Below are 13937 nucleotides of genomic sequence, written 5' to 3' on the forward strand. Positions count from 1 at the left end.
CAAATCTTATCAGATGATATATATATGTCACATCTCAACCAGGCTGATTTGAATAGAAGGCATGCAGAAATGAAGTTTTTTGTTCTAACGCACTCTAATAGTTAGTTCACCAACTTTTAACATCTGGTGAATTAATGTTTTGGCAAGTAGAGTATTCGCCCATATAAGTACTTCAGATTTAGTTCTCATAGTATTATTCAATTAAAGAAAGAATTTGACAAACTGAAAGTAAGCGTTCTGTAGTTTACCATAAAAAAGTATAATACACCTAGTTTCCCTAAGCACTGTGCTAACTAGGTTGGTAATGTGATATGGTTAGGAGTTAATTGAATTGTTAAGTCAAATAAAAATTTTACAGGACTCTCATTTATGTTTCAGCTGGATTCTGTAGGTCATTTATTACGACAAATTCTAGATACAATCGACACTTGTCAAGTTTCACTAAACCGGACTTGATATATATATAGTGAAAAGGGTTTGTCTAGAAGACTTTTCTTCCTTTAACACTAATCTTTGGTTCTTCTTCTTAAACTTATATGTTTCTTCTCCTTTATTAAGTTGGAAGCTATGGTTTTTTAATTAATGAGTGGATGTTCCACCTATAAGTTTTTGAAAGAATAAGAACATTAAGAAGCATATGAACAGTGAGTTGTGAATAAGGAACCCTGCATGAGGCTCATCTATAATTAAGATGTTAACCATTTATTTTTAAATGGGTGTTAATGGTGGTTTTATGTTCTTTAAGCAGTTGTTGTTGCTGGTCTATTTTTAAGTTTAAAACTCCAAGCTACAGTCTATGTGAGTATCAGGTGAGTCTCTATCTTATCTTCTGTATGTGAATTGTTCAATTAGTAACATGTAAGTTGATCTCATCTTAGATGATTGGTAATTATGCTTATGAGATCTTATATGAAAAAGTAAGAACCATTCAGCTATTCAAATAAATATAGGCAAGTAACTACTAAGTAAAACATTCATTTGTGTTGCCTCCAGTAGGGCGGCTATGTTGCCAACCAGATTAGCAGAGCACGATGTGAAGATGCATAAGTTCATGTGGTAGAAAGCCATGGCATTCTATAATAATGAATACATTCATGGTTTTGAATCCAGTAAGATGAAGATTAGACTGATAGATCACAACATGAAGATAAGTATAAGTCCATGAAGGAGAAACCTATGACGCTTTCTATGAAAGTCCACTGTGATAATAAACATCTGATTCTATTTGTTTCCTGAATGGCGTGATAAACTAAGCCTTAGTGGAGTATCTTGTGTTGCTTTTGTGGCAAATTATGAAATGCCTATGTAGTGTATCTGGGAATACCTTCGTGGCAGAATCTGATTATCTGCCTCTGTGGTAAGTACTTAGGTTTCTTCGATAAATGAATCTAGGGTAAATATTTGATATGTCTAAAATTAACTGGATATGATTAGTCTTGTGATGAAACTGAATTTTTCTAAAAGAGATGATTCTTAAATGAAAGTATGTTTCTGTATTTCCAAAAAAGGGAATCCGTTAGAGTCTATCAGTATAAGATATGGACGTGTTCATGTTATGAAAGGAATAGGTTCTCATTAGCTTGAATTTGTTTACATTATATAAGACTAAAATCTGATTCATCTGGTATCTATCATATTTGAGTAGTATCATGTCTCTTCCTAAGGATATTTTGAATTTAGGTTATTGTCAATCTAGGCGTTCTTATGTTATGTAACATAAACTTTTGGAATTCATTTGTATAATATGGAACGTTCCTTTATCAGTATGAGCATGTGTTGGGTTTGAGTCAGAATATGGTCTATTTTATAGTCTAGTAAGTATCAAACTCAATATAGGAATCCGCCAAATGTAAGATCTATAAGTGGTATCCGCCAAGAGAGAGAGTATCTGTGAACAACCATTCTAATATAAAGGATATTTTTTTTGAAGGGTAAAATCGTAGAAAGTGGGCTTTATATAAACATCCTTTTGAGAAGTATCTCCATTGTTTTAGGAGAAGAGAAGATGTAGTTATTATCTGGTAAGATCTGGAGTTAACTAAGTAGTAAAATGAGAGTCGATATAATAAATATGGTTGATGGCATATATGTGTATATATATCCAATATTATGAATGTGTTCACCAAACGCAGATCGATAATCTAAATATTCATGATGAAGATTTCATTTAAAAAAGGCTTCAAGGTATTTTGTATTTAGGCTCACTAAGTTCGTGTAAACTTATAGGCATTTTGTTCATGTTTCAAGTATTGTAAGAATTAGTACACCCAGAGGGACACCACCAAGAATACGCTAGAGAAGAAGCAGCGAGTAGGGTTATTGAGGAATATGGCATATAGTAGGATTATGCCTTAAAGAGTTTGTCTTTAGCAAAATTTTATGATGTAATAAGTTGTAATAAGTCTGATGTAACCTTACGTGCTTTTCTTATATCTTTAATATTGAGAGATTTAATAAAATATAAAAAATATGTTTTAAAACGGGGTATACGTCGGTGGTTTTTTTATTTTGTTAAGTGATTTTTTATAGTAACACGAGATATCCAGATTCAAAAATTTGAATTAGGATAGGGAGTTACAATATATATATTCTTATTCTAACAAATGTTGAATATCTTTCCCCATGATGGGTATTCACAGATACCATTCTTTAGTACATCATTTAACTAACTGATCTTATATGATGAACTTCTTACTAATCTTACATTTGGCAGAATCTCATACTAGTTTGATAACCATTAGACTACCAATCAGATCATATCTTGAATTAATTTCGGATGCTTATTTTACATAACATGAGAACCCCCAATTTAACAAATGACTTAGATTCCTTATGGCTACTAAACTAAACAGAAAACCATTTAGATATGTTGGATACTAGGTAGCTCAGATTTTATCATTACATAATCGTAGATACGAATACGCCAATATCTTGTACTAACAGACTACTCTGGCAGATTCCCTCTTTAGTAGTATAGAAGCATATTAATTTCTCGAAACACCATTTAAAGCTCATTCCATTTATCTCAAAACTAAACAAGCCAAGTTATCTTTACACTCATCAAATCCCTACCATAGAATTAACTATTGAAGAAATATTAGAACTTACCCAAATCTTACCACAAAGGTGATTATCCAGATTATGCTACATAAACATCACTGATTATGCCACATAGATGTTACAGGATTTTCTACACTGATAAATACAGAATACACCGTAAAGGCTTAGTAGATCACTCCACATAGGCAACACAAAATATACCACACAAGTTGTGATGAGATTAAAAGGTTTCTAAACTTAGTCTGATGTTTCATTAAAAATTCCTTGGGTTTTAATGAATTTTTGTAAAAAATAGTTATAACTTGTCGAAAATTTTTGATACCATGAATTGGGTAGTTTTGTATTGTTTAAAGGTTGAGAATCTATCATAGGTGAATAATTAGATCAATGGAATCAATTTTAAGAAAAACGATTGAGTATAGAGTGAGATATTTGAATTTCAAGTTTGTTATGTCGAAAGCTTCAGTTACATGAGAATTTAGCTTAGGTTTATTTTTTTTATTGTTTAAGGTGAATCCTTAGCTAATTGTTGATTATGCTATTGTGTAAATTATTGGGTTGAAGCTTCGGATTCATTAGGACCTTCTACGAGCTAAGAAAATGCTAGTTTGAGCTTTTGGCATTTCAACAAAAGCGTATTGGTGAGTGTTTAGAATAGCTGCTTGTGGACATGATTCAATGCTTTAATTGAGGATTTAGTAGTAGCCTAAACCCCTACTCTAAATTTTGAGTGTAAGCTTTCTCATACTCATGAATTTATATGTGAAAATGTGTTGTGAATTTGTGGATTATAATGTGACCTTGTGATATGTGTAATAAGCTTATGATGGCTATTGTGAAAGAGTGAATTATAGGCATGATATACGTGCCATATGACAGTGAATATGTTGTTCTTATAATGTGATTATACAAAGATAAAATGCAGTGAATGGAAAGTAAATGTGTGTGTTAATAACAGATATTTGGCCTTATGAACCTTAAGACTATTGGATATAATTGGCATCCCATAGGATTGTGAGTACTTACCTATATATGTCATGTGATTTGGATATTGAGGCCCTGGGACATATTGGAGAGATAAAGGAATGTGAGCTAATATCTATTTAATAGAACATGTTTGGTGTGATGGAGAGTATTAGCTATATGCTTCACTTTTTGGGATATGTTTGACTCTATGAGCCTTTTGGTGTGTTGGAGACCCGTGTATCTGATGAGTGGTGATAGAGCCTACTTTTACGTTTCATAGCTCAAGTGTTAAATTATCAATGAATATGTTTATGAGTATTGTGGTGTATGCTTAAATGATATGTGATTGTTATGCAAATGAATCATTAAAAGATGCATGAACAAGTAATATGAAAATAAAGTTGAGATGCTGTAATTATGTTAAATGGATGTTTCGCTAATGCTTGATGAACTGTTTTCATAGTAGTTGTGATAGGCATTCACTGAGCTTGTAAATCTTACTCACTCCTTTTAATCCATTACAGATTAGTAGAGTTATGGTACGAGCGGTGAGGTTCTGAGGGGTGATCCAAGCAAGTTTTTTACGTTAATTAGTAGGTGTTTATTATGTGTTTAAGATTTGGGAAATAAAGGCAATGTGGTAGACTTTTTGCTGGTATTTGCCATGATATTTTGGATGTTTCTATAGCTTATTTGTTCTCAGGATTTAAAGATTTGAATTGTGATATGTTGATTATTGCTCGAATTTATTTTCGATTTTTAAAACTTTTATTATAGTTTTTTTGGCGTTTCTTTGATATAGTATAAGATGCATGTTGAATAGACTTGTGTTGGAATGTCTTCTATGCTTAAATATGCTGAATTTTTATTGTCTAGAGCAGAGGTATCAATATTCGAGTTTTAAAAACGATACCTCTGTTATATTTCATTGTGCAGGAAGTTAGTATTGACATTTGGTATCGATACCCTGACACGAGCACCGATACTCGGGCTAAATTAATCAATACTTAAACAAATATACCAATATTTTCTGGGATTTGATTTTTAGAAACAGGATGTTGTTTTGGTATTGATTATTCAATTGGTATCGATACCATCTAAAGGAAATATCGATACCTTTGTTTCAGTATCAATACCTGCGTGACTTTCTTTGAAATTTGGCTAAATGGTCTCTATGCATGTTTAATTATTGTTATAAGGCTATTTGTTGTATGTCTATCATGTATTAATGATGCTTAGAGTAAGTTTGACTTAAAATTTTTATAAATGCTAAAATGGAAGACGTTTCTTTAATAATGAGCTCATTTGTACTGTGTATGATGTGAGATCATGGTGTGGCATCCTGGTATTCGAGCTTGACGACCGAGACGTGTATAGGATGTTACATGTAGGGTCTTCAAAACCCTTTGGTTGTGCCACATATACCTCCTACTTCAAGTAACCATTTAGGAAGGCACTTTTAACATCCATTTGATACATTCCTTCCTCTTGAGTGTATCTCTATGCAACCAGCCTTGCTTTGTTTGTAGTTATGTTCCCCTACTCATCAATCTTGTTCTTGAAGATCCACTTTGTGCCAATGATGTTGCAATCACTAGGTCTAGGCACAAGTTTCCAAACTTCATTCCTCTCAAATTTTTAGAGCTAATCCTACATGGATTGGATCTATTTTTGATCCTTCAATGCTTCTTTGATATGTTTAGGATCAAACTGTGATGCATAACATGTAAACCTTACCATATCTCTATAGTTTTATTTATGTTTCCTTCTTGTTCGAACACCATCATGAATGTCACCAATGATATCACTTCCAAAGTGATTCTTTTTTACTTTAAAAGAGGGTTCATATTGGTCAAATCCATCATGTTAATCTTTTTTCTCAGTTTCACCTTTATCTTTGTTACCCTCATTAATATGTCTGACATCCATCTATGAGTGGTCACTAAAAGTTGGCACTACAACCTCCATTGAAGATTTAAAAGAATCATCCTCAATATGATTTCTTCTACATGAACCTTCATCATCGATCACAATATTGATGGACTCCATTACTTTTTGTGTCCTATTGTTGTAGACTTTATAGGCTCTACTGTTTGTGGCATACCCTAAAAACACACCATTATCAAATTTCCCTTGATGCTCGCGATCCTTTAAGATAAAATAGGTACTTCCAAAGACATGAAAGTATTTCACACTTAGTTTCCTACCCTTCTACAACTCTCTAGGGTTGACTTGAGTGTTTGGCCTTAGGTGCACCCTATTATTTCTTTCTACGATTCCATTCTACTGAGGAGTCTTTGGAGTAAAAAACTTATGCTTGATTCCTTCATCCTCACAATAAACATTGAAATCTTCATTTCCAAACTCCATTCCATGATCACTTCTTATTCTTTTGATTATTCCAATGACACGACCCTTTTCATTTATCAAGGTCTTGCACAGCTTTCTAAAGTTTTCAAAGGTGGTTGATTTGTCTCTCAAAAATTTCACCCATGTGAACCTCGAATAGTCGTCCACATAGACTAGCAGATATCTTTTGCCACTGATTCTTTTTGTAAGCTTAATTCAAATAAAATCCATATGAAGTAGCTCTAGTTGCTTGGATGTTTGGCCTTGAGTGACTCTTTGATGTTTCTCCCTATGTTGCTTACCCTTCAAACAACTGTTGCAAACTTTAGGAACATACCATTCAATTTAAGAATACCCCTGATAGCCTCGAACTTGATCAATCTTTGAAGTACTTTATAATGCACATGACCAAGTTTCTCATGCCGCAATTCTAACTCAAAGACACTTGCTTTGTTACATTTAACAAACTGTAAAACCTTATAGCAATTATCGAAGATCCTGACCCCTTCCATAATCTTCTCTTTTGTCTTGGAAGAGACTTCACAATCACCTTTGATGAAGTTTATTAACATCCCTTAGTCACACAACTGACTAGCTAATCACATTAATTATTTATAAAAGATGTATTCTAAATGATATGATATAAAATATCAAATTAATTCTGATGTACAACATGTAGAATTATTTTATCAAATAATACATTAATTTGTTGAAAAAAAATCGTACTTATAAATTGTTAAAATATCATTAGGATAAAAGATTATATAGATATTAATTATATTGGTGTAAGTTTACGTCTCTAGTATATTTTACTTCACTTGAATCCATGCAAGCCTCTATATGAAAAATTGGATATATGTATCTGTATATGTGTGTGTGTGTATATATTGTCAGGGAAATCTAATATGGGTATCTTCCTTGGTCTTAATTTTCAATTTGCCATGGAAATCTGTTGCTCTATGTTCATCGCTCCATTTACAATAATGCTAAGCTACTCTACCTTACTTGTTTTCTTCACTTTTGCTATGTTTTACCTCTTTAAGATTCAATGGCAGCGTGCCCAAAAGCCTGAGCAGCCCTCCCTTCTGCCAGGCCCTAAACCATGGCCTATTGTGGGAAACCTCCCTGAATTAATCATAAACAAGAAGAAAACTTCGGTCTCATTGGATACACAGTGTCATGAAAGAAATGAACACCGAGATTGCTTGTATTCGTCTGGGAAACGTTCTGTAGAAGATTGATTAATATTTGGAGAAATAAAACAAAGAAAATGATAAAGAATATAATGGAGAAGAGAAATAAATTTTGTATGGAAGAAATAAAATTCTTTCTAATAAACTTTTTATTTCAATCACACAAAATAATAATAATTCTTCATCACATACAACTCTTTATATAGGAGTTGTAAGTGACTATTCATCTATATCACTAAATGCTAGGAATTGTGATTATTCATGCATATGTGTAACTTTTCATATTCAAGTCTCTTCACTCTTCATAATGTGTGTAACTTTTCATCTTCAAGTCTATTCACTATTCATATTCAAGTCTCTTCACTCTTCATATTCAAGTCTCTTCACTCTTCTAACTTTTCATAATTTATTTGTGCAAGATTAATTTAATTATGTGCCAACAATGCCTCCCTTAAATTAAACTTGCTTTGAACTCCCAACCTTTCAACATTTTTCTTGAAGACTTGTCCACTTAGCGGCTTTGTGAAGATATCAGCCATTTGATCTTTCGTCTTGCAATATTCAACTTGAACATCACCATTATTCACTAGTTCCCTCAAGAAGTGATATCGAATGCGAATGTGTTTTGTCCTTCTATGAAGAACTAGATCTTTTGTGACCAAAATAGTAGAACTATTGTCACAAAACAAACTTGTTGACTTGCTCTGCTTTTGCTTAAGACTCTACAAAATTCCACGTAACCAAATCAATTTACATCCTGCATAAGATGCAGTAATATATTCAGCTTCTGTAGTCGAAAGCGCCACAACTGATTGTTTCTTTGAGCTCCATGAAACTGCACCACTACCAAGGTGAAAAACATAACCAGAAGTGCTTTTGCTATCATCAATGCTTCCTGCTAAATCACTATCTGTATAACCAATGAGATCAACTAATGTATTAGCTTTATAGAAAATTCCATAATCAATGGTTCCCTTCACATATCTCAATATTCTCTTAGCAGCCTCCCAGTGATTGGAGTAAGGTTTCTCCATGAATCTACTCACCAAGCTAATAGCATACACGATGCCAGGCCTTGTCGAAGTCAGATACATCAACTTTCCAACCAAACTTCTGAATCTGGTGGAATTGACTAGCTTTCTTTCACCCTCTTTAGATAACTTCAGACCTGTAATGCATGGAGTAGAGACTGGATTTGCATTTTCCATCTTGAACCTTTTTAGAACTTCCTTTGCGTAGCTCTCTTGTGAAATAAAAATTCCTTTCTCGGATTGATGAACTTCAATGCCAAGAAAATGATGAAGTTGTCCCAAATCTGTCATCTTAAATTCTGCCATCATTGAGTGCTGAAATTCTTTCAACATCTTCACATCATTTCCTGTGAAAATAAGATCATCAACGTAGAGAATTACAACCATGAATCTTCCTTGAGAATTGTCTTTTATGTAGAGAGTATGCTTATATGGACATTTCTGGAATCCACAATTTTGAAAATAAGAATCGATGCAGCTGTACCAAGCTCGGGGTGATTGCTTCAACCCATACAAAGCTTTCTTCAACTTGTAAACTTTTTCTTCTTCTCCTTTTTTGACAAACCCTGGTGGTTGATCAATGTAGACTTATTCTTTGAGAACACCATTCAAAAACGTAGATTTTACGTCCATTTGGAACAATTTCCAATTTTTTTGGGTAGCAAGAGAAATAAGTAACGGAATTGTCTCAAGTCTTGAAACTGGAGCAAATAGCTCTGTAAAATCTTCTCCTTCCTTTTGCTTGTATCCTTTTGCAACCAGTCTTGCCTTGTACTTGTTGATAGAGCCATTCGGATCCATCTTTGTCTTGTACACCCATTTGACTCCAATTGAATTCTTGTGCAGCGGCAAATTTGTAAGCTCCCATGTATCATTGTTTTCAATTGAGCAAATCTCTTCTTTCATGGCTTTCCTCCATATTTCTTCTTGATATGCATCATCAAAAGAAATTGGATCTTCTCCTGTAAAGAAGGCAAAGAATAGAGCATCATTTTGCACAACTTTATTAGTTACATCATATAACTCTTGGATGCTTCTCGTTTTTCGGATCGGGCTGGATGAAGAAGAATTTGATGAAGAACTTGGGGAAACAGAAGGATTTCTTGCTTGAGCATCATCTTCAACATTCTCAATTACTGTCTCTTCTTCTTCTTCTTCAAGTTCAAAAGGAAAAATTGGCAAATTTTCCTTTTCAACTTCCATATCTTCAAACATGGAATTTTCATCAAACCGAACATCTCGACTTATCACAATCTTCTTTGTCACCGGATTGTACAACTTGTATGCCTTACTTCTTTCACTATAGCCAATGAAAATGCATTTCTCTGACTTTTCATCCAACTTGTTTCTCATTGCATCTGGAATATGAGAGTAAGCAACACTCCCAAATACTCTAAGATGACGAACACTAGGCTTTGTACCATACCACGCCTGATGTGGTGTGCAATTCTCCAAGCTTCTTTTCGGCGATCTGTTGATAAGATAAACTGCACATGAAATAGCTTCAGCCCAAAATCTTCTTGATAACCTCTTCTTCTTAAGAAGGCATCTAGCCATTTCCATAATTGTTCTATTCTTTCTTTCACACATACCATTTTGCTGAGGTGTATGGCAGACTGTCATTTCATGCCGGATGCCACTATCTTGGCAATATTTCTCAAATTCTTTTGAAAAATATTCACCTCCACGATCTATCCGTAAGGTGTTAATTTTCGGCTCAGTAAAATTCTCCACTTCTGTCTTGAAATCTTTGAATCTCTGAAAAGCCTCGGATTTTTCTTTTACACAATACACCCATAACTTTCTTGAGTAATCATCAATAAAAGAGATAAAGTAATGATTACCTCCCAAAGATGAAACTACCATTGGACCACAAAGATCCGAGTGAATAAGTTGCAATGGTCTTCTTGCTTTCCACGAGGATTGAGAAGGAAAATATTCAAGTCTCTTCACTCTTCATAATGTGTGTAACTTTTCATCTTCAAGTCTATTCACTCTTCATATTCAAGTCTCTTCACTCTTCTAACTTTTCATAATTTATTTGTGCAAGATTAATTTAATTATGTGCCAACACTTCATGTGATTCCCATCACTTGTACTAAAATCAGTCTCCAATTCTTGAGAAAACAGGATGCTATTTTTGCTTCAATATCCCTTACCATGGCCACTGATGTCCTCTCAAAAGGGACTTATCAGTGGAGAAAAATGAAGAGAGTTATGGTTAACGTGATGCTTTCACAAGAAAGACATCGATGGCTTCACGAGAAAAGAGTTGAAGAAGCTGATAGCCTCGTTCTTTACGTACTTAACCGATGGAAAAATGGTGATGAAGGCGGCCTTGTAGACTTAAGACTGGTTGCCCAACACTATTGTTGCAATGTGACGAGGAAGTTGATCTTTAATAGAAGATACTTGGGAGAAGGGAAAGCAGATGGTGGACCTGGTTTTGAGGAAGAAGAATACATCGACACCATTTTCGCTTTTGTCATTCATCTTTATTCCTTTTGTATATCCGATTACTTGCCATTTTTGAGAGGCCTCGGCCTGGAGGGGCATGAGAAAATCGTGGAGGACGCAACTAGGGTTCTAGAGAAATATAACAATCCCATTATTGAAGACAGGATTCAACAATAGAGAGATGGCAAGAAACATGAATCTCAAGACTTGCTTGATGTTTTTGTTTCTTTGACTGATGACAGTGGTACCCCACTACTGTCCGCGGACGAGATCAAAGCTCAAGTTAATGTACGTCTTTCCTTCACTCTAATTGTTTTGAACAAAATATAAGCCTCCAACATGTTACACTTTATTAAAAATTGAATAGTAAGACATGAAAATAACATAAATATGATATACACGTGGTATCATAGAAAATCAACCCTATATATTGATAATCTTTTTATTTCAACTTAATTTTCAGGAAATTATGATTACAGCAGTGGATAATCCATCAAATAACTTAGAATGGGCACTTGCGGAGATGTTAAATAACCCAGAGACGCTAGAAAAGGCCAGAGACGAATTAGATACTGTGGTTGGAAAAGATAGGTTAGTACAAGAATCAATATTTCCCATTATTTAACTATATTAAGGCATGCGCCAGAGAAGCCTTTAGACTCCATCCCATTGCACAATTTAACCCTCCTCACGTCCTTGACTGATGCAACAGTGGGCGACTACTTCATCCCTAAGGGTAGCCATGTGATAATTAATCGGGTTGGGATTGGTCGAAACCCTAAAGTTTGGGACGAGCCATGCGAGTTCAAGCCAGAACGTCACCTCTAGGATTGTAATATAGGCGAAGTGGTGCTTGCAGAGCCAGATTTGCGGTTGTTTACATTCAGTAGAGGAAGGACAGGGTGCCCCGGAGTGGTGCTTGGAAGCTCGATGACTACCATGATGTTTGCGAGGCCATTGCAAAGATTCGATTGGAGCATCCCGACTAACCAGGGAACCGTTGATCTTTGTCCAGGAAGGGGAGTTCCCTTTCTGGCTAAACCACTGCTTGCTGTTGCAAAGCCACGATTGCCACCCCATGTCTACTCTTTTTCAACTGAAAGTGAAATACAGTGACTAACTCCTTGACGAAGATGGGGCTTGACAAGGAGACCTGTTTGTGGCTTGGTTCTAATGAAATTGTTTTTATCCATAATATGTATTTCCTGTTGTAGCTTATTTCGGTGTTTGTATGGGGTGTACTCACTTGCGCACTTCTTATGTATCGTTTTCTTAAACTATATTAAGATATTAGTAGGTGACACTTGGCACTTCTTCATTTCCATACTGCCATGGAAATCGTTCTTTAGCAATTATGCTCGCTTTCATCAATTTTGTTTCGTGCACTACTATATGTTTCGGTATTTTAATTTTAAAACGTTATAAAATTATTGTTTAATCTAATTTTTTTAAATTATTATTGTATAATTTTTTTATCGGTACGGTTTGTACCAATTGAAAGCTCTTAGCTTTAATGTCACAAATTTGTAAAGTAAGATATAAATAACTTTCTTCTCCCATCTTCAAAATTGACTATCAAATCGAGATAGATCCAAGGTATATTCTTTTACTCATCGATGGGTACAGATTCATCATACTGATTATCAAATTGTAACTTCAAACTTGCTAGTCAGACTTTTTCTTTTTTAAAAAACCAAACAACCCAGTAACTTAATTAAAACCTTTCAAATAGTTTAGTGATAATTTTGTAACTTTTTAAAGTTGAGTGACCAAAAATAAACTTACTAATAGTTTTAGTGACATTTGGTATAGTTTACCTTAATAAAATTTATGTTTTTTTTTATTATTAATAAGTGGTTGAAAGAAAAAGTGGTCGTGGAATTTCTCCCGAAGCATTTAAATCAAATTTAAATTTTGGAGTTATTATTGTTAGAAATGTTTTACTTAATATTAACATAATTCGAATAAGATTTACTTCAAAATAAATGATGAAACAAATCATCATTTATGCAATTTTTATAAGGTAAGTTATAAAATTTAAAAAATAAAATAAAAATATTTGATAAGTTAAAAAATTTGAAAAAAAATCAATTTTCTACAAATAATTAAAATAAAATTATATTAAGACAAACTAAAACATCCAATTTCTTCAAAACAATAAAAATAAATACTAATAGTAATAATACAAAAAATATTTTTTTTCTTAATATTGATCTTCTACTCCAATCTACCATCATTGTTACAGGAAATTTTATTCGTCAATTTTTTGAATTTCTAATGCAATTAAGGCTCAATTTGTTTGCCAGTAAAATATTTTCTAGACAATGGTTTCTGGAAAATTATTTACTTTTTTGGAATTGATTTATTTTTCTGGTGTTTAGATAAATCTGTGTAAAATATTTTTTGTTTTTTGATATTTTCTGATTTTTGACAGATTTCTTGAAAATATTTTCCGGAAAAGCTATTTTTACATATATTAATAAATTTTATATTTTTTAATAAATTTATATTTTAATTTTTTTTACATATATTGCAATGATTTATTTATAAATAAATCAAATTAAATATATAATATATTCAATTATTAAGCTATAATAGTAACCGTCATAAATTGAAAAAAATCAAAGTCAAATAAATTATTTGTAATTGTGTTATAAAAAAATAAAAAACAAGGATTGAATAATTATAAATTAGATTCCAAACCACAATTAATACTAGAAATTAATAAAATTATCCAAATGCATAATTAGTAGTACACCACATAATAATAACAATATTGTCCAAGTGCATAACTAATATTACACCACATTAAAAGTATCAATATCTTCAACCTTGAGAAAATTTTTGAAGCCAAATTATTTCATGCTTCTTACTTTTAACT

At 33.1% G+C, this 13937-nt stretch overlaps 1 pseudogene; it reads left to right on the plus strand.

Annotated features, from left to right (window-relative positions):
- Nucleotides 1-6403: 6403 nt before the first annotated feature.
- Nucleotides 6404-12172, plus strand: LOC107956249 (phenylalanine N-monooxygenase CYP79D16-like; annotated as a pseudogene).
- The last annotated feature ends 1765 nt before the right edge of the window (nucleotides 12173-13937 follow it).

Source organism: Gossypium hirsutum, chromosome D07 (genome assembly GCF_007990345.1).
Source record: "Gossypium hirsutum isolate 1008001.06 chromosome D07, Gossypium_hirsutum_v2.1, whole genome shotgun sequence".
Lineage (NCBI taxonomy): Eukaryota > Viridiplantae > Streptophyta > Magnoliopsida > Malvales > Malvaceae > Gossypium > Gossypium hirsutum.